Below are 22,344 nucleotides of genomic sequence, written 5' to 3'. Positions count from 1 at the left end.
TGAAAAATTATTTGAAATTTACGGTGTTACAACTAATCAATTTTAAGTTATTACAAATATCACATAAGAAAATTCATTTTGAACTTAGCCAATATACCAAGACCTCAATGTGCATATTTGTGTCTAAGGTTCCTTATAACTTCTCAATCCTAAATTCTCACAATCCTTATAAACCTTCACCCCTTAGCTTATACGACACTCATTTTTGCAACCCTCCGTATCCATCCTCAGAAATCTTTCTTAACCTCAATGTACTTTTGGTGAAGATATCCAAGCATACATAATCTAGAAAAACTACAAATTTGATACCAAAATGGATCATTTGGAATTCTTCACTTCTTGAGTAATTGATCTTTGATTTCTTTGAATTCACCAGCTTTATTGTTTGAGTTTTTGTATCTTCAACTTTTGATTCTTCATAATTTTTGATCTTTTGATCTTCATACTTTGATAGCTCCAAAATTCTTACAACTTTTTGGTTACTTCTACTTTTTTTATAACTCACTTTTTTTCACTCAAATCCTACATTCTTAAGCAAGGGAGCTTAACTTCAACCTTCATTGCTTAGAGGTATTAGTCTAAGTGCAATGACTATATAATCTCTCCTGGATACATTTCAGGTACACGCTGCAAAACTTATTATGCCATATAAACTACCAAATTACCTTTCATATCTCATGGCTTGTCACTAGGAAAGGGAAGCTACAAATATACTATACCATATATTGGCTCGATTAAACATTGGAGCTCTCATTGGATAGTCTCACGCAACACTAGCAACTTAAGCTTTTAACTATTACTAGATTCAACTTTTAGATTATTATTTCAAATCTAATTTTAATTTTTTAAAAATTTCTAGCAATTTACTTTTTCGACCCCCTACCCCACACTTATTACATACAATACCCTCATTGTATGCATAAAACTATATAAACAATAATAAAAAAAGGAGAAAAAGGAACAGACTCCCCTAGGTAGTAGTGATGAATGTGCCTGGAACTCGAACGCATGTGGAAAACTTGAACACCTTGAGTATGTGACTGGTACTTGGATCTTCTGAGACATGTGAATGTGCCGGAAAAATGTGAATCAGAAGATTGCATCTTTAAAAAGTGTGGTGCATAAGATCTTCAAATCATAGCATCTTAATATGGAAAAGCATATGCCACACTGTAAGGATAGAAGAGTAAAATGAATACCATTTTTACTGATCACGATGTGGTAATGTAATTCACGTCGTGGTGTCGATATAAAACCATTTCTAAATCGTGATGGCATCAAGTCACGACGTGGAAAGAAAGGCCACGTCGTGAAAATGGGAGTTACAAAAAAAAAACTAGTTTGTAAGACTTCTTCCATGCAAGTGACGTTAATTTAACCTTATTAATGGATTAAGATTCTTCTCAAAAATCAATATTTCTAGACTCTCTCTTCGGCTAATCTCTTTTCTCGCACAATATTGACCCCACACTTATTAAAAGTTATGGGCTTCGACTCGTAACTCTAAATCGCATGGATTTCTGTGTACTCTCTTATCTCTATTCCCTCATTTTTCTCTCATGATATTCTACTAAATCTGTAACAAAACAAACAATTTGTGGAAAGAAAGACAACCATCACATAATTTGGTTACAAGTTTTTAAACATACCAAACAAAAAAACTCAAAAACAAAAACAAAACGCACTAAAATAAACATAGAAAATAAAAACTAATAAAAGGATATAAATTCTTCAAATATCTGGTTGCCTCCCGATTAGCTCTTCTTTTTGTAGGAGTCATGAGTCGGACTCTGTGTCGCCCTATATAAACATATTAAGTCTTTTTGCCTGGTCTCCTTACCAGCCTCCAAGTTCCTAAAACCCTAGAAATCGTCTCTAAGCCTCCATAGTTGTAATCTTGAACTCATGATGTGCATTTTGGTGTTTATGGGTCATTTCCAAGAAGATGGAGTATGATTAAGGTTGTGAATCAAGGATGAGGTTATGGATCTGGATTATGTGCTTCATTTCCAGCTTATTTAAGGTATAAGGTTATGAACTTGATCATTGATGTCTTAGATCTTTCATTTATGAGTTTTGATTCCCTGTTGGCCCCATGGATGTAATCTAGTAGCTAGATGTCACTCTAAGAGCTTTGAGTTGTATGACATCCCCATTTTCACGGCCAGAAAAGACTGATTTTGTTTCTGCTTTATAAAAATCAGAGTACCTCTTTTAATAAAAATGTTGCGGAATTTGTTCCCAGAAAAACATGATAAATACGTTATCAAAGCATTTCTGAAGAAATGTATTTTATTCGTTTTAAAACATTTGGGATGTCATCGTCAATACAGAAACATAAGCATAAACAGAACTTACATTCATTATCACTAGTGATTTATATCTCATTAATCTCTTAGTGCAATGTAACTTCATATTGGCACCTGTGATACAAATAAACTGAGTGGGTCAGGTTGGGAAACCTGGTGGGTACATAGGGTTTTCAACAATACTTAGTTCAAAAATACCTACTGAATACATAGTTCAAAAACGCTTACAAGTTACGAGCCTGCTAGCGTTCCACTGGACTGTCTAGAAAAGTCTGGGGTCGTCATCTATATTGTGCTAGATGACTGTATCATCAATAACATCTATATCCAAGCTTCTCATTATTTTATTTTGTCACACAGCAACTATTACATCTACCCATGTTATACCCAACACATTTTGTAGATATAAAATACATATACAACTTAAATCATTTAAAACATGTATAAAAATCTTTCACCTAGCATAGACAGCAAGTTTTTAGACAATACACACACATAGCACGTAATTTATATAAAATACTTCATATCTATGTGTAATACGAAAGTAACTATGCAATCACCTGATAAGGTGGTGACTCGGTACTCGGATAGCACTTCGTTATCTCAAAACAATTTCCTTCGACAAAACCTAGTATCATCATCACCACTAGGGTTTAGTCTAATATTCACCGAGACTAATTAATAGTCTAGCTATTATTATTATTATTATTATGTAAGCATTGAACAACACTATATAACTCATAGTAATAGCCCAAATAATTATTATAAGGCCCTAATAACATTACTATAATTAAATACAAACTATATTAAAAATAGCATAGGCGTAGCTCACTTACAGTGGGTTTTATAGAAAAACCGGGCTTCGCTTGGAGTAGCGTTTCCGAACCGAAAGACCCTTTTTCTCGGGACTCCGAGAGCCTCGGGGCTTCCTTCAGGTGCTAGGGGGATTAGGAGCCTTAGAGAGAGAAAGAAGTTAGATAGAGAGAGTGAATTTAGATGAAGAATGAGGCTGCCCTCGGCCTCCTTGTATAGCCGCGAGGGCTCGCACTACGTTGGGCATAGTTCCAAAAACGTTGGGCGTACACCGAAGACACGTGTCCGAAGTCTCTTGGTGTGATGTGGCTGCTTGTGGACCGAGGGAGGGTAGAACACTGGGTGTGCAAGGCTCATACGTAGGGCATCCAATGCGAGCGTTGGGCGTCCGAGATACGATGTGTCAAGATCCGAAGCGAGCACCATGGTCAGCAAGCGACAGCCTTGATCGAGCCACATCATTAATCGAGCAACAGGCTTCACAAATTCGAGTCTAAACTTTAAAAATCCGTATCTTTCACATACAAGCTCCGTTTTCTACGTTCTTATAACCACGCGTAGGCGGGAACGTACTCTACAACTTTCATTTAGACACCGTCGGCTAATTTTGAATCTATTTTAAAAGTTATATTTTTAACAGGCAGGGACACGATTGGTTCGTTAAAAATTCATACCTTCTTCATCTGACGTCCGTTTTCGTCTGTCTTTTTATCGTTGCACTACTATCAACATGATCTTCGATTCTCGTTTAGGTTGTGTCAGCTAAAGACCGCTCGATCTAATATTCGAATTTTGAGGTGTACACTACTAAGCCAAAATTTCGAAAAGTCATAATTTCCTCTTACGAGTTAAGATTTGGGCGTTCTTTTTATAGATGCTCTTGGTTTAACGAACACTATGACTTTCGTTTAGATCGCTTAGGCTAAAATTCGCTCTATCCTAAATTCACTATTTACGCTTCCCAGTGCCGTGCCAGTTCCGTCGCGAAACTTCGACGGGTCATAACTTCTTCGTAATAACTCGGATTTTGGCGTTCTTTATATGTACGGAACCCTTGTAACATATACTACCACTTGGTTAAGATTATTCCTTCTAAATAATCCTCCATCAAAAACTCATTTTTGATGCTCATTGTCTCTAAATTGACTAGTCCGGATCTACGGGCGTTACAAGTTACCCCTCTTGGTGTTTCTGAGGTTCAAGGTCCATAAAGTTGGAACCTTTAGGGTTTAAATCCATCCATGCAAGAGTTTGGGTCATTTCCATTGTAATAGAATGCTATATTTCGTGGTTGGGTCTTCTTGGGGCATGCAAATTCACAAAGTTAGTGACTTTATGGTTCTAAACTCATTTTGGGACTCAATTATGCAGTTTGAACTTCTGGATCTATGCATTAAGAGCTTAAAGGAGAATTTGGCTTATTGGATGAGTACGTTGGGCATACAAGTCTATACGCCACAGCATACAAGCCAATCAGCTAGTATGCTTGGTGTATAGATGTGTACGCCCCGCATACTTAGTCAAGAGGGTTTTGGCCTTTTGGGCTTCATGTTAGGCTTCCTTTTTGGGATTGGGTGTTTGAGTTCTTAATGGGCCATCTAAGTATGAATGTATTAAACTAAGAATTTTGGTTGGGCTTTAAGGTAGGGCCCATGTAAGGAGTTTGGGGCCATTTTGGAAAATTGGGCCATAATTGGGCCTTGGTTGGTTATTTTGTTTTTGGGCCTATCAGGTTGTGAGTTTGGGCCTTGGTCTTGGATCAAGCTTGGTTAGGAATAAAATGGTCTTTTTACCCCAAGTATGGATTTATGGTTATGGTTTGGAGCCAAATGTATGATTGGGTGTTGTTTTGATTTTGATAGATCGGGGAATCTGCCAGCCAACAGCCAGTGATCGTCTGTGTGATTCGACAGTGTAAGGTGAGTCCCCTCGCTAGGTTTAGCAGGTCGAAGGGACCAATTTCGGCCCATGGTTTTATGTTAGGATGCTAGATGTCTGTTAGACTATTGCAAGTATTTTATGATGATATGCTTACCAGGCAAGGCCCGATGCCAGGAGGGGCCTTATGAGGACATCGTATATTAGTTATCAGTATATGTTTTTATGATTACCGAGCGAGGCCCGATGTCGGGCGGGTCTCTGTATGGTATGTTATAGTCCAGTCTTTGTGATTATTGCATTTACTACTATGGTTATATATTTATGATTATATGGTTATATAGTTATGTGTGTACCGAGCGGGGCTCGATGTCCGGCGACGCCCGATGACTGGAACATGTGCTAGTGTTTATGATCATTTTATGTGTTAGCATCATTATATGATATATTTTATATGTATAGTGGGTGACGCCAAGTAACATGTGAGGCATGAGAATAACAGATCTGTAATCCGAGTGGGGCCGGATGCCAAGCGGGGCTCGATGTCAGGTAGGGCCTGAGACTGAGTGGGACTCAATACCGGGTAGGACCTGATGGAGGGCGGGGTCCGAATATTTGATTTGTTTATGTGTGGTATGTGGTATCTTGGGGAACTCACTAAGCTTTGTGCTTATTGTTTTTAGATTATGTTTCAGGTGCTTCGGTTTTCAAATGGAAGAGCTCGAGATGATTGCGGAGCACATACCACATGTTTCCACATTTTGTGACTTACTTTGATTTAATGAAGCTTGCTAGATCTTTATTACCTTGGTTTTATGGAAATATTATGTAATAATGATTTATTTGTCTAAAAACAAAAATTTTATGATATTATTTTTGGGGTTGTTACATGTTGGTATCAAAGCCTTGGTTTGATGGATTCGAGCACACTCCCGTGTGTGTCTGAACTCAAACTGAGGATGTGCAAAAGTTTTTCAGAAAGAAATATATTTTTAGAAAGGAATTTTTCTAAAAGATGAAAGGTTGTGGTGCATGCAATCAGCCGAGCTCAAGTAAGTTTTCCTAAATTACCCATACGTGTTATCTATTATGCTTTGGTCTTTGAATCTTTCAATTGCATGCTACATAGGGCTAAGGATCGGCTCAGTTATCGCATGATAGAATTCTAGGAGATATGCCTTTGTATGCCTATTGTATGAGCTTGTAGACTTGCATGCTAGTTTTGATTAGCTAGTGATAGGTTGGCCTGATATGGGATGCCTGGTAGTCTAGGAAGCATGGGATAGTGGATTGAGTTTGATTTGGATGTCTAGGCAATAAGTAGTGGGAGTAGGGGCTCCTTGCATGAGTAATAGTATGTGGGATTGGAGAGTACTCCATGAATGTTGCTTGCTTTGTGCTTTGTGGAATTCCTAGGTGACGTCAGTTAGCTATTGAGTGAATATGTCCGTTCAGATGTGGCAAAGGTTGGATAATATCAATGTAACACCGTGAATTTCAAAATAATTTTTCGCATAAAATAAAATCATTTTCATTTAATTTTCATAAAAACATCAATGTTTTAAGACTCCAATCCATATCATACGAAAATCCCAAGATCACATATCATAAAATCCCATGCGTATGTACAGACCAAGACGGCGCCTTCCCACGGTCATCACTAGTACCTGAAACAAACAACACTAACACTGTAAGCACAAAGCTTAGTGAGTTCCCCAAAATACCACACATAACACATATTAGCCACTCGAGGCTATAACTCTGTGGGTCCATGGACCCTACTCTGTGAACCCATTGGTTCTACTCTGGGAACCTTCCGGTTCCAACTCTATAAACATGCACAGCATAAATCACATAGAAATAATGCAGTACAACACATAACATACATGTAGCATACACATACTCTGTCACATAACTCTGATTACCTGCTGAAGGTAAAGTATAGTGAGAAGACTCACCTCGCGTATCTCGATAGCTTGCAAATCCCTGAAATCACTAATGCTCGATCTCCGAGATAAAGTCCTCCTATAACACAATACATCTCTAATTAACACTTTCCCAACTAAAGTTGACTAACCCTATCAATTCAACGCTGGTCAACTCTGGTCAACGGTCAACGGTCAACTCAACTCGCCGAGTCTGGCGTGGACTCGCCGAGTCTCTACGGGGACCCGATTCCTCTGAGTCCCTTCCGACTCACCGAGTCACTCACTCGACTCGGTTACTCAAACCCTGGTTCGAAATCACTGATCAACCCGCACCAACTCGTCGAGTCTGGAAATGGACTCGGCGAGTGCATTCCATGCACAACCCCAAACGACCTTCTGAGGTCAGATCTGCTTCACTAACTCATAGATCCAGTCCTTCCAAGCTTATTCATCACGTAAAGTTCATGTCTTGGCGCTCATAACACACCCAATGACTCATAAATGGTGTTTTGACCTCAAGCACAAAGACCCCAATCCAAAACCTCCATGGATTCATAAAAAGCTTGGACAAAGGGACACTCTGGACCTCCAAGGGTCCAGATCCAGAACCTAACTCGCTTAAGGGACTAAGGAAGCACGAGATCTAGCCACAAAAGGGCTCAATAAGCCCTAAATCAACATGAACATCAACATAACAGAGAATGGTTCGAAAATAGTACCTCAAACGTGATGTTCTGGCCCTCAAATCTTCAGGAAGTTGATCCTCTTGTTTTCCCCTTGGCTATTGCTTCCTTTCCCTTGCTAGATAACACCTCCAAGGTCAATAATGGCTCCTTAGCTTACTCCAAACGCTCAAGCTCACTAGGGTTACACTCTGGGGACTGGTGAGCACAAATGACGGCCATAAGGCCCTTTAAATAGGCCCCAATCCCGATAAATTAGGGTTTCATTAAACAGCGCGGACTCGCCGAGTACATTCCTTGGACTCGCCGAGTCTAGGCGCGAACCCGCATCCAAATCCGCGATCATACTCGGCGAGTCTAGGCTCCAACTCGCCGAGTCTCTTTACAATTAACAACAATAAATACATGAATAATACCTGGGAATCTGGGCTGTTACAATTCTCCCCCACTAGAACTAGACTTCGCCCTCGAAGTCTCGCTCTGCAAACAACTCTGGATGCTGCTCGCGCATCTCACGCTCCGGTTCCCAAGTCATCTCGGACCCCTTCCGATGCTGCCACTGAACCAAAACCAGGGGTACCTCCTTGTTACTCAGAACTTTGATTTTCAGATCTCTGATGGCCACGGGTCTCTCAGCATAATTTAGGCTCGCTTCCACCTGAATATCATCCAATGGAACCACTGCTGACTCATCGGCTATACACTTCCTCAGTTGTGACACATGAAAAGTGTCGTGAATCTGCCCCAACTCTGCTGGCAAATCCAAACGATAGGCTACCCGGCCTACCCTCGCGATCACTCGGAAAGGACCAATATATCGGGGCCCCAGCTTGCCCCTCTTCCTGAATCGAATCACTCCTTTCCAAGGAGAGATCTTCAGGAGTACAAGGTCACCGACCTGAAACTCAAGCTTGGACCGGCGTCTATCTGCATAACTCTTTTGTCGGCTCTGAGCAGTCAACAACCTCTGTCTGACCTGCTGAATCTGCTCTGACGTCTGAAGCACGATCTCTGTACTACCCATCACCCGCTGACCAACTTCTCCCCAACAAATGGGGGTCCGACACCTCCTCCCATACAACAGCTCAAAGGGTGGCATACCAATGCTCGAATGATGGCTTTGTTGTAGGAAAACTCTGCCAAGGGTAAATATGCATCCCAGCTACCCCCCGAATCCAACACACATGCCCGGAGCATGTCCTCGAGCATCTAAATCGTCCGCTCACTCTGACCGTTTGTCTGGGGATGATATGCGGTACTAAAATGCAATCTAGTACCCAACTCCTCATGAAACTTCTTCCAGAATCTGGAAGTGAAACGCACATCACGGTCTGAAACAATCGAGATCGGCACCCCATGCCGAGATATCACTTCCCTCACATACACCTCCGCCAATTTCTCTGCTGAAGAACTCTCGCTGATAGCAAGGAAATGAGCGCTCTTCGTCAACTTGTCCAGAATCACCCAAATTGCATCCACTCCCCTGGCAGTCCTTGGCAATTTGGTGATGAAATCCATAGTGATCTGTTCCCACTTCCATTCGGGAACCTCCAATGGCTGCAACTTACCACGCGGCCTCTGGTGCTCGGCCTTAACCCTACGGCAGGTCAAGCACCTCTCAACAAACCACGCGACATCCCTCTTCATACAGGGCCACCAATACTCCTTTCTCATATCCAAATACATCTTAGTGGCCCCGGGATGGATCGAAAATTTCGACCGATGAGCCTCTTCCATCAAAATGGTACGCATTCCTCCCACAAACGGCACCCAGATACGCCCTTGAAATGTCATAAGCCCCTGACCATCGGTAACAAACTCTAAAACCAAACCAACAACCTGTTCCCTCTTCTTCATCTCAGGTTGCACAGCCTTGGCCTGTGCCCCACGAATGGCGTCCATCACTAGAGCTATCACAGTCAATCTCAAACATACCTCCTGCAGCGGGGTGCTCTCCGCCCTGCAGCTCAATGCATCGGCTACCACATTAGCCTTGCCTGGGTGGTACAGGATCTCACAATCATACTCCTTGACCACATCCAACCACCTTCTCTGACACATATTTAGGTTGGGCTGATCCATCAAATACTTCAAACTCTTATGGTCCGTGTATATCGTACACCGAACCCCATACAAGTAGTGACGCCAAATCTTGAGGGCGAACACCACTGCCCCCAACTCTAGATCATGGGTGGGATATCTCGTCTCATGAGGCTTCAGCTGCCTCGATGCATATGCTTTCACATGCCCTCTCTGCATCAGCACCGCTCCCAACCCCAAAATCGATGCATCACAGTATACTACAAAGTCCTCCATCCCTTCCGGGAGAGCTAACACCGGGGCTTCGCACAACCTTTGGCGAAGTGTCTCAAAGGAGGCATGCTGCTCGGGGCCCCATGAAAAAGAAACACCCTTCCAGGTCAATCTGGTGAGTGGCACTGCGATCTTAGAGAAATCCTTGATAAACCTCCGATAATATCCTGCCAACCCTAGGAAACTCCCGATCTCGGAGGGTAACCTCGGCACCTCCCAACTCATCACCACCTCAACCTTGGCCGGATCGACCAATATCCCTTCCTTGTTAACAAGATGTCCTAAGAACTGGACCTCCCGCAACCAGAAATCACACTTGGAGAATTTGGCATAAAGCCTCTCCGATCTCAGAACTCCGAGAACCTCTCTCAAATGCTCCTCATGCTGCTCTCTAGATCTCGAATATACCAGAATGTCGTCGATAAACACAATCACTGACCGATCCAGCATCGGCCTACACACTCGGTTCATGAGATCCATGAACACTGTCAGGGCATTGGTGAGCCCAAAAGGCATTACCACAAACTCATAATGCCCATAACGCGTCCTGAACGCTGTCTTCTGGACGTCCTCATCCCGCACCCTCACCTGATGATATCCAGACCTCAAATCGATCTTGGAGAACCAAGATGCTCCCTGCAACTGATCGAATAAATCGTCGATCCTCGGCAACAGGTAACGGTTCTTGACCGTTAGCTTGTTCAACTCCCGGTAATCAATGCACATCCGGTGTGAACCATCCTTCTTCTTGACGAACAGGATAGGCGCTCCCCATAGCAAGCTGCTCGGCCGAATAAACCCCTTCCCCAGCAGCTCCTGAAGCTTCGAGGATAACTCTTGCATCTCTGGAGATGCAAGGCGATAAGGCACCTTGGCGATAGGCGTGGCCCCCGGAACTAAATCGATACTGAACTCCACTTGCCTCACAGGAGCACACCGGGCAACTCCTCGGGAAACACATCCGGGAACTCACGCACCACCGGAAACTCCTCAACTGAACTTGACCTCTCGAAATCCGCCCGCGTATCCATCACATACGACACAAAACCCTAACGGCCCTGCTGTAGACACTGCCTCGCTCTAGCGGCCGAACAAAACGCTGATCCTGAACGTGCACCCTCGTCGTACACCGAAAGACCTCCCCCACTAGGGTCTCGTATGGTCACCAGTTGTCTCTCGCAGTCGATAACCGCACCGAATCTGCTCAACCAGTCCATGCCCACAATGACACAGACATCACCCATCGCAATAGGAACCAGATCAATCGGGAACTCAACACCAAAAATCTTGACTACACAACCTCGGAGAACCTTCGTGGCATATATCACCCTCTCATCAGCTATGGAAACTCTCAGAGGCCGACTCAACGCCTCACGACTAACACTGATATGCTGACTAAAAGCCAAAGATACAAAAGACCGACTCGCACCCGAGTCAAATAACACCAAGGCAGGTACAGAATTCACAAGAAAAGTACTTACGCATAACATAACACAAGCATAATATCTCAACATCAAAATAAATACATGAAAGAATACATACCAGCCACGACATCGGGCGTTGCGAGGACCTCCTCCGCGGTCAGCTGAAAGGCTCTCCCTCGTGCCCTCGGCGCCTCGGCCTTCACTGGCCGACTCTCTGTAGCTCTGATGGCGGCAGGGGCAGATCCCTGAGGTGCTCCCTGAGATGATCCTTGCAACTGTGGACACTCTGCCTTCCGGTGTCCGGTCTGATTGCAGTGAAAACACACCGCAAACCCTTTGGGGCAGTCCTTGGCCATATGCCCCTCCTTGCCACACTTGTAGCAAGATCCCGCTCTGCAGACTCCATCATGACCCTTGCCACACTTCCCACAAGTGCAGCCCTTCTGGCTCCCTGGTTTGGGATCAGCGGGCTTGGCCCGCTTGGCTGCCGGTTGAGACTGTGCCGGTCGCCGATCCCTCCCCTGAGACTCCGCCTCCTCCCTGGCCTGAGTCTCTAGCTCAATCTCCCTCTTCCAGGCATTTGCCTGAAGCTCAGCAAATGTCCGGTACGAGGAGTTCGCTGTGAACTCCCGAATGTCTCACCTCAAAATACTCAAATATCGGCTCATATGTGCCTGCTAAATGGACACGTGCTCAGGGCAGAACATCACCCTCTCCTGGAACATCCTGGTAATCGTTGTAACTGACTCAGTACCTTTCTTGAGGGTCAGAAACTCCTGGTCCAAACGCTCCCTCTCCACCTGGGGAACGTACTCATCTCGGAACATGGCAGTGAACCTCTCCCAGGTCACTACCGCAAGCTCAGAAGGCATAAAATGCGCCGTCACAAACTTCCACCAGTCCTTCGCTCCCAAGCGAAGCTGGTTCAGCACGAACCGAACCTTCAAATGCTCAGGAGATGAGCAAGTGAAGAAACACCCCTCTATATCAGAAATCCACCTCATAGCTGCCACCGGGTCCTGGATCCCATCAAACTCTGGCGGTTGTGTTGCTGAACTCTCGAAACAGCAACGCATCACCACCTTGCGGCCTCGCGGCAGCAATAGCTGCGGTGGCCGCTGCAACAGCAGCCTCAGAAAGAGCGGCATAACGCTCGTCAAAGGTCTCAATCAGCGTGGTCTTAATAGACCCGAACATCTCTGGTATCTCTGCCCTGATGGCCGCAGCCACCTCCTCATGGATGATCCGGCGGATCTCCTCATCACTGGTATCACCGCTCTCAAGCATCAAACGTGTCCTCACCATGATCTACCTCTGAAATACAACATATGAAAAATTAGAACCCCTTCGAGCATACTCACATTCAACAACTCATTCCTCCTTGATCCTTGGTATTCCAAAGATTCTTACTTGGGCTGTACACGACTCCGGTGCTTTCAGTAGTATGGGCCCAATACTACTGTCCGCACCGTATCAGAATACACCCCAAGTCCTCCTCTTCGGATCCCATTTTCCAAGTAGTCTATCATGCATAGGCCACCCTCTAATAGATCTCTCGCAAGCCCCTCGCTGCTACCTACTCACTCTCAAGCATCTCATAGCAGCTCACCTCTTCCTAGGCTAAGGCATCACAAACAGGCCACTCTAGTCCTAATAGGAATACATAGCCTACTCTAGCATGCAAATACATCATATCAATATCAATATCACATAACATGGGGGTATTTTGGGAAATCACCGTTCGGGCGCGAACTGGTCGTACACACAACTCTGCTCTGAGTTATTCCAAAAATCTTTTACTCTTTTTGAAAATACTTCTCAAATCCTCAGTTTGAGTTCAAATACGCCTGAAGGTGTACTCGAATCCCTCAAACCAAGGCTCTGATACCAACTTGTAACACCGTGAATTTCAAAATAATTTTTCACATAAAATAAAATCATTTTCATTTAATTTTCATAAAAACATCAATGTTTTAAGACTCCAATCCATATCATACAAAAATCCCAAGATCACATATCATAAAATCTCATGCGTGTGTACAGATCAAGTCGGCGCCTTCCCACAGTCATCACTAGTACCTGAAACAAACAACACTAACACTGTAAGCACAAAGCTTAGTGAGTTCCCCAAAATACCACACATAACACATATTAGCCACTCGAAGCTATAACTCTGTGGGTCCGTGGACCCTACTCTGTGAACCCATTGGTTCTACTCTGGGAACCTTCCGGTTCAAACTCTATAAACATGCACAACATAAATCACATAGAAATAATGCAGTACAACACATAACATACATGTAGCATACACATACTCTGTCACATAACTCTGATTACCTACTCAAGGTAAAGTATAGTGAGAAGACTCACCTCGCGTATCTCGATAGCTCGCAAAATCCCTGAAATCACTAATGCTTGATCTCCGAGCTAAAGTCCTCCTATATCACAATACATCTCTAATTAACACTTTCCCAACTAAGGTTGACTAACCCTATCAAGTCAACTCTGGTCAACGGTCAACGGTCAACTCAACTCGCCGAGTCTGGCGTGGACTTGCCGAGTCTCTACGTGGACCCGATTCCTCTGAGTCCCTTCCAACTCACCGAGTCACTCACTCGACTCGGTTACTCAAACCCTGGTTCGAAATCACTGATCAACCCGCACCAACTCGTCGAGTCTGGAAATGGACTCGGCGAGTGCATTCCATGCACAACCCCAAACGACCTTCTGAGGTCAGATCTGCTTCACTAACTCATAGATCCAGTCCTTCCAAGCTTATTCATCACGTAAAGTTCATGTCTTGGCGCTCATAACACACCCAATGACTCATAAATGGTGTTTTGACCTCAAGCACAAAGACCCCAATCCAAAACCTCCATGGATTCATAAAAAGCTTGGACAAAGGGACACTCTGGACCTCCAAGGGTCCAGATCCAGAACCTAACTCGCTTAAGGGACTAAGGAAGCACTGGATCTAGCCACAAAAGGGCTCAATAAGCCCTAAATCACCATGAACATCAACATAACAGAGAATGGTTTGAAAATAGTACCTCAAACGTGATGTTCTGGCCCTCAAATCTTCAGGAAGTTGATCCTCTTGTTTTCCCCTTGGCTATTGCTTCCTTTCCCTTGCTAGATAACACCTCCAAGGTCAATAATGGCTCCTTAGCTTACTCCAAACGCTCAAGCTCACTAGGGTTTCACTCTGGGGACTGGTGAGCACAAATGACGGCCATAAGGCCCTTCAAATAGGCCCCAAACCCAAGAAATTAGGGTTTCATTAAACAGTGCGGACTTGCCGAGTCCATTCCTTGGACTCGCCGAGTCCAGGCGCGAACCTGCGTCCAAATCCGCGATCATACTCGGCGAGTCTAGGCTCCAACTCGCCGAGTCTCTTTACAATTAACAACAATAAATAAATGAATAATACTTGGGAATCCGGGCTGTTACAATCAAAGTGACGGATTTTACCCTATTACGCAACTCTCGGTTGAGTCTAAACCTTGTAGGGATGAGTCGGTTACTTCAAGGATTATCAGAGCTTTGTTGCATGTGATTGTATTCATGAGGTGGGTGGTTGGCATTATGTGGAGTTCTTCAGCAGCTGATGGTAGGGTGAGGTCGGGAACCTAGGAAAGCCTAAGGATTGCTTCAGTGGATTCAGTTGTGTGGATTAGCAAGTGTTGGTTTTTGGATTTGAGAAGGTGACTTAAAGGATTCGGTAGGATTCTTGATGAAAGTATGGATAGGTGTGGAAGGTAGTATTAGGCTCGTACTACTAGAAGCACAGGATCCACACTTGGAGAATCTATGAAGCCTGTGGGATAAGGATTCTTGGGAATATTTGGATCTCTGTGGCGTGTCGTCTTGGTATGGTGTTGAGCACTCAGGAATAATGGGGTCCAGGTTCTAGTTCCGGTTTCGTGGCAGCTACTTAGCCGATCAATGTGCGGACACAGGAGTTTATCTCATCGGAGATTACCCGCGGTATTTTGGAGTGGGCCTTAGTGGTCTTGAGTTCAGCCAAGATTAAGAGATTTTGGAGTTCTTTGAGGGTCGTCTTGGGGCCTTTTGGGTCGGTATTGTGGTAGGGCGGTTGGGGGCTCATCGGGAGCCGAGGATCTTATTGTTAGTCCTTGTCATTTGAGTTCCATCATTTTATTTGTAACCTTCAATATTTAAAATCCTTTTAAGATAAAATTTAAATTCCATTTAAACATATGATTTTTGGTAGGTATAACAGATTTTAATTAGTCAGGAAGAAATTCTAAGAGAGATATAAGGATGTCATGTGGCAACGCAAGTATTTAGATGAGGAAGATGATACAATTTTAGGTTTCCTTTATTAAATGATTATTAAATGAGATAGATAGATTTGAGATATTTGATACACATTTAATATTTTTTCATTTTTATTTCAACAAAATATTTGTTATAAAAGAAAATGATACGAGATCTTTGATGCTAAGCTAAAACATTATCATTTATCCGGTATCTTAGGACGTAGGTTACAATTAAAAGTGATGAAGAATATTGACACGACATGGTCCAAGAGTCAGAATTAGATTCTAGTTCCACGTATCTCTAACTAAATTCATCACAACCCGTTCTGTTCCTTCGTTGCCGAAGACGGCATAACCCTCTTCGCTCTTCACCTCAACCTCAGGCGTTATGCAGATTTCGTGAAAACCCTCACTGGAAAGACCATTATCTTGGAGGTTGAGAGCTCTGATGCGATTAACTGTGTCAAGGCTAAGATACATGACAAGGAAGGGATCTCTCCCGATCAGCAGACGCTTATCTTTGCCGGAGAACATCTAGAATATGGTTATCAGACTCTTTCTTATTACAAAGTTCAGAAGGAATCTACGCTGCATACAGATCTTTGTGAGAACGCCAATGGGTAAGACCATCACTATGGGAGTTCGATGCTCAATTACCATTGGTAACTTGAAGGCCAAGATTCAGGACACAGAGCAGATTCCACGGAATCAACAGCACTTGATCATTGCTGGGGAGAACCTCGAGGGTCCTAGAACTTTAGAGGATTATAACATCAAAGATAACACTCCATTGCACCTAAGTCAACAGTTTGAAGATGAAATGCCGATTTTTGTGAAGATTCTCCCAGAGAAGGTCATCACGCTGGTGGTGGAAAGCTCGGAAACAATTCGTAAGGTTAAGGACAAAATTCAGGAAGTAGAGGGGATTCCATGGCGTCAACAGCGTTTAATGATTGATAAAACGAGCCTCCGGAATGGTAAAACTTTGAGGGATTATAACATCAAGAAAGAATCTACATTAGATCTTGTTTGGTCGGAAGTATGTGATATGAAGATTTTTGTTAGGTTTCACGACAAAACCATGGCTCTGTTGGTGGGGAGCTCGGACACCATTAATAATGTGAAGGCAAAGATTTCGGAGATAGAACATGTTCCACGGGAGATGCAGCGTTTGATCTTTGATTGCATGGGACTCCAGAATGCTAAAACTTTGAGGGATTATAACATTCAAAACGAGTCTACATTGGACATGATTGTGGTGATGGCAAGAGGTTTTAATTGGCTTTCCCTTATCCTCCTGATGTATGTGCTCTATTACCAACACTACTATTTTATAAAATGAAATATATTATACATAACAATTATCACATTTTGGAATATTTTATTAAATGAAAGTGCATTCCTATTACTCGACAGAAATATGCTAGATTGCATTCACCAAAGTAAACCCATTTGTAATTTTCAGGGTTTTTTCTTATATCAAGTATCATATAAAAAATAGGTTCTTCACAGAATTTGTTGATCATGTTTTAAAATTTTTTTTTACAGACATCTACATTTTTCATCTAACATCTAATACCGTGGGGCCCATGCGAAGCATGGGTTCATTTTTAGTTGTCATAATTGCTACTTGTTAATATCATTCACTTTTACTTTTTTATTCCCCTTTATTATCAACATTGGAGGGCATTTATGGTATTTGACAATATATAAATTGCTCTCTAGCTAACAACTCCCAATGATAGGTGTGGAATCACAAGCTAATCAAGAATGAATTCTCTATTGGTCGTTGACAATATTTAACAACATGGATTGAAATTTATGGTATTTGACAATATGGATTGAAATTTATAGATTTAATGTATGTCAAATGATTGTAATTTATGGATTTACTTTTATATTTGTTGGTTTTAAAATATATATTTGATGTATGTTTAAAAAATTCGTGTGTTGAATATGTAATTATTTTATTTTTTAATTTCTTTATTAATTTGTAAATTTTTTTATAATGCCAAAATCCGTCGCTAATCTGTCACAAAAAGAAAAAAAAAATTGTAGTTATTTCGAGATTCCGTCGGTAATCTGTTAGTAAGTTATTCCAAATTCCGTCGGTAATCCGCTAGTAAGTTATTTCAGATTCCGTTGGTAATTTGTTAGTAAAATTTTCCATCGGTAACAAATTCCGTTGGTAATTTGTTGCAAAATATATTCTGTTGGTGATCCATTATTATTTCGGATGAAAAAATCCATCACTAAGAATTAGTCATAGCCGTCGGAAACCTGTTACAAACAATTAGCGACAAGAATATACCGACGGATTTTGGTGTGTTACAATTCCGTCGATAAAGAGCATTAGCGACGGATTACTAGCGGTTTTGGCCGTCGGTAACGCTCTTTTTTGTAGTTGTGCAAAGTCGCTATTTTAGAGCAAGATTTAGAAATTCGTTCATCCTGTTATTTCGTTTTACTATTCTTTTCAACCTGATGTCATAAAATGGGGAAAATGGATTGAAACCCAAGTTATTGATAATTGATTACATTTTGTGGATTTTGTGATGATAGAATTGGTTCTTCAACTAGATGAAATTAATCAATGTTGGTTTTGAAGAACCCATTTATGGATTTAATGGTGCAAGGCAATCTTTAATAAAAAGTGGAATCATTCAGCACAGCAACTCAGAGGTTCCAACAAAATAGCATGTTAAAAATTCAGATCTAAAAATTCAAAGCCTCTTATAGACCTCTTAAAAATAAATTTAGATTCTGCCAAACAACCTGTTACACATACTAGATTGGATATGCTCCTTCAAATGTTGATTTTGAGTTTTGTACGTAGGTCCTGCGGAGTCAACTTAGTGGAGAACCTGAATTCATAACAAGTAATACAATAATTTCTCTAATTTAGCAACAACTTCATCCCATGTACTCTTTTTCAAGGATGCAACCTTCTCACAAGCCTACGGTCAAACAAAATCAATATATATATATATATATATATATATATATATATATATATATATATATATATATATATATATATAATTAGGTTCAAATGTTTTCAACAAATATTGTGTGCACATATGGACCAATCAGAATTTAGCACAAATAAAATTTAAAATAAATCAATAATGGTAAATTAGTAATATTGCATGTATATTAAATAAATTCCAAAACTAAAATCAATTAAATCCCTATAAAATTGCAACCAGTTTTTATACCCTACAAAAACCACCATAACACAAAAATAATCAACGTGTTCTTTCCCCGCAGTAGTCGTCGATAAACACCAAATCAGAACCACCGATGTATCTTTCTTCATCGGAGACTATCGCATCCAGCGAGTGTATTATGATCAAGGATATTTTTGGTACTTGATATGAAGCAAGAGACAATCGCGATCTACCACCGCCTTGCCTCCTCAGGATGGTGCTTATTGTTGCCACACCTATACATGGTATCAACTTAATGTTTTCACACAGGGTGCCGACTCCATGTGTGCAACATGATGCGAAAATTTATAACAGGTTTATTATTTCATCCAACTCTCTCAATATTTTGGGTTTCTCTAATCAATAAATTTATTTGTAAATGCGATTTATAATCTTGGGTTCAGTTTTATCTTGATCTGAATTTGATTAGATTCTTTACGGAAGAAAAAAAAATCATTGATACTTCTACATGTTAATCACCCTCTTTAAGTTTCCATCTTTCTTATTAGTACTTTTTATATAAAGTGAAATAACCCAAAATTTTCGTTTGAAAACTTTACTAAAACCATAATATCAAATATCATATAATAAAAAAAAACCATAAGTCGTGTATCTCAAAATGTCATAATAAATGTCTTAAATCAAATCTGATGTCAAAGATCATGTCAAAAATATCAGAATCTAACTCCCAGGCTAAAATTGTGGTGTGTGCCATGCCATCATCTTGAGCCATTCCCTTTGCTAGTTGATGTACCTGAAACCAAAACTGAAAATGTAAGCACAAAGCTTAGAGGGCTCCCCCAAACTACCACATACCACACAATAACATATAAAGTAACTACTTGGACTTGCCCACTGCATCGGACCGAAGTTCGGAATAACTTGGGCCTCGCCCACTGCATCGGACAAAAGTCTGGAACTACTAGGGTCTTGCCTTCTGCATCGGACTGAAGTTCGGAACTACTAGGGTCTTGCCCTCTGCATCGGACTGAAGTCCGGAACTACTAGGGCCTTGCCCATTGCATCGGACCGAAGTCCGGAACTACTACGGCCTTGCCCTCTGCATCGGACCGAAGTCCGGAATAACTGAACACAGCATAACATAATCACAAAACATATAACATAACACATATACTGCATCAGGCTTTCCCGACATCTGACCGCAGTCCGGAACACATAACACATAAACATCCCTGAATCACAAAGACATCAAGCAAACAAAACTACTTCTCGGGACCACCCCGGCATCGGACCGCAGTCCGAAACTACTATAATTTAAACGGGTCAGCATTGTGGCCGTAGACTCGTTCCTACTAGAAGGAAACTCACCTCACACTGCTAAAGTCCCATAGACACAATCCCACACTGCTGAAGTCCCGCAGGCTCAACCCCAGCTGCTGGATGACAGATTCCCGAACTGTCAACAATAACACCGAATTAAAAATTGGGTTCCACTAAGTACAAACTTTGGATAATTACTACATTAACCCAAGCTTGGCTTACTCAAACCCAAGGCCCAATCCTTAGGCCCAAAGTCAACTGGGAATCAAAGCCCAACATATGGCCCAATTTTCCAAATTGGGCCCTAGCCCATATATGGTCTTTTTCTAAGGCCCAACATCATATAATCATTAAGGCCTAAACTGTGGCGCATCTATGGCCCAATTTTCCAAATTGGGCCCAATCCTTCATATGGGCCTTACCCTAAAGCCCAACTAATTATTCTAGTCCATTTGATTATTCTTTGATGGCCCACTAATAAACCAATTACCAAAGCTCAATCAAAAGGCCCAACACAAAGCCCAAGTGAAATTAGGGTTGGATATCAAATAATGATTAGGGTTAAGTTTCCTACTTAACCCATTAAGGACTTAACCCACTAAGGACTTAATCCATTAAGTCCAATATTGCTTAGATTAATCTTTGTCAATGATTATTATTTAATACTTCAAATAATGATTAGGGTTAAGTTTCCTGTGTGTGTATGCCGATTAATTCTCCAAATTAAGGGTTTTATTAAGTCAATTAGGGTCCATTAGACCCATTAGGGTTCCTCATAAAATGACAATTAGGGTTAAGTGTTTCTTACCTAACCCATTAAGAACTTAATCCATTAAGAGCTTAATCCATTAAGTCCTTTACACTGCTAGATAAATGGTATGGAGTAATTGGGCTTAATACATACTCCAATCTCAATGGCCCAAAAGTGGTTCCAAATAAGTCCAAGGCCCAAATACGCACAATTAGGGTTTTCCACCCAAACATGGCCCAATAGGCCCAAAACTAATCTCTAAGCCCATTAGGGTTTTCTAGCGGGGCACCACCCGTTACCACCTCGGATAGTGGTGGCCAATCAGCGGCATGCGGCGGCGGCCACCACCTTACGGTGGTGGTTATTATTATTATTATTATTATTATTATTATTATTATTATTATTATTATTATTCCATGCTAATTAAAATTACAAGGCTTTCATCCAACATACACATACACACACTAACTACACACCGTGACGGCCGACGGTGGCGCTTGGCGGCAGCCACCACCTCACGGTGGTGGTGGTGGTTGTTCTTAATTTCCCAGCTAGACAAAACACTCTAACAAAAATAATACAGCCACATACAATAAACACACACTACATCCTTTGCCCGGAATAGAAGCACAGCCACCCACCTATGGCGTTGGCAGCGATAGGAGCCGTACTGACGGCGGCAGCCACCATGGCAGGCCGCCATGGTGGTTCTTCACAACCCTAGCTCAACAGAATACTCATACAACACATCCACATCGCAAAATACCAGCCCTAAAACTCGTCATCATTCTCTGGTGATAGCAAAACCACCACGAACTCATCCATCCACAAGGCGGCAGGTGGCGGATGTCGGTTGTTTGTTGCGAAGAAGAAACTAGAGGATGAGAAACGATTATTTAAGCCGCAACAGCGACCATGGCGTCGGCCTCGACCATCGCCGTCGAAGAGACAGTAACGACAGTTACGCCATCAGCCAAGGATGGCGACGGCGGCATCAGGGGAAAGAACGAAAGCGGAGGAGGTTGGCGTCCCAAATAGCGAACAACAACAGCACAGTCCTTGATCTCCCGACCAACCCGCACTCGGCTCGTGGCTCCTTGTCTTCAGTGGCGGCGTGGTGACCGAACTTGACCTTACAGCGGCGGCCGGAGGTTGAGGGTGAAGAGGGGTGGCAGCTAGAAGGTCCAAGCATGGCGTCTGCTTCTTTTGCTTAGAGTTACGCCTTGTTCTCGAGTTCTACTTAAGGAGAGAAATGGGAGGATACGGAGGGAAAGTGAGGGTGTCGAAGGAAAATCATGTTCCTGAGTTTCATTAATGTAAGGAAAGTGAGGGGAGGGGAAGGATTTTGGAGTCATATTTTCCTTCCAAATTTTCCTCCCAAATTGGCCAGATTTGGGAAGAAAGTGAGGGGAAGGAAAATTTTGTGTTTTATTTTCTTTTTCCTCCTAACTCGGGAACACAAAAACTTAAAA

At 42.2% G+C, this 22,344-nt stretch overlaps 1 pseudogene; it reads left to right on the top strand.

Annotated features, from left to right (window-relative positions):
- The window catches only part of LOC111919422 (polyubiquitin-like), a 42,148-nt pseudogene extending 24,880 nt beyond the window's left edge, over positions 1-17,268 (top strand).
- The last annotated feature ends 5,076 nt before the right edge of the window (positions 17,269-22,344 follow it).

The sequence above is a fragment of the Lactuca sativa genome, chromosome 5, assembly GCF_002870075.4.
Source record: "Lactuca sativa cultivar Salinas chromosome 5, Lsat_Salinas_v11, whole genome shotgun sequence".
Classification (NCBI taxonomy): Eukaryota; Viridiplantae; Streptophyta; class Magnoliopsida; order Asterales; family Asteraceae; genus Lactuca; species Lactuca sativa.
Note: the sequence above shows the minus strand (reverse complement) of the source record. Positions and strands in the feature narration are given on the sequence as shown.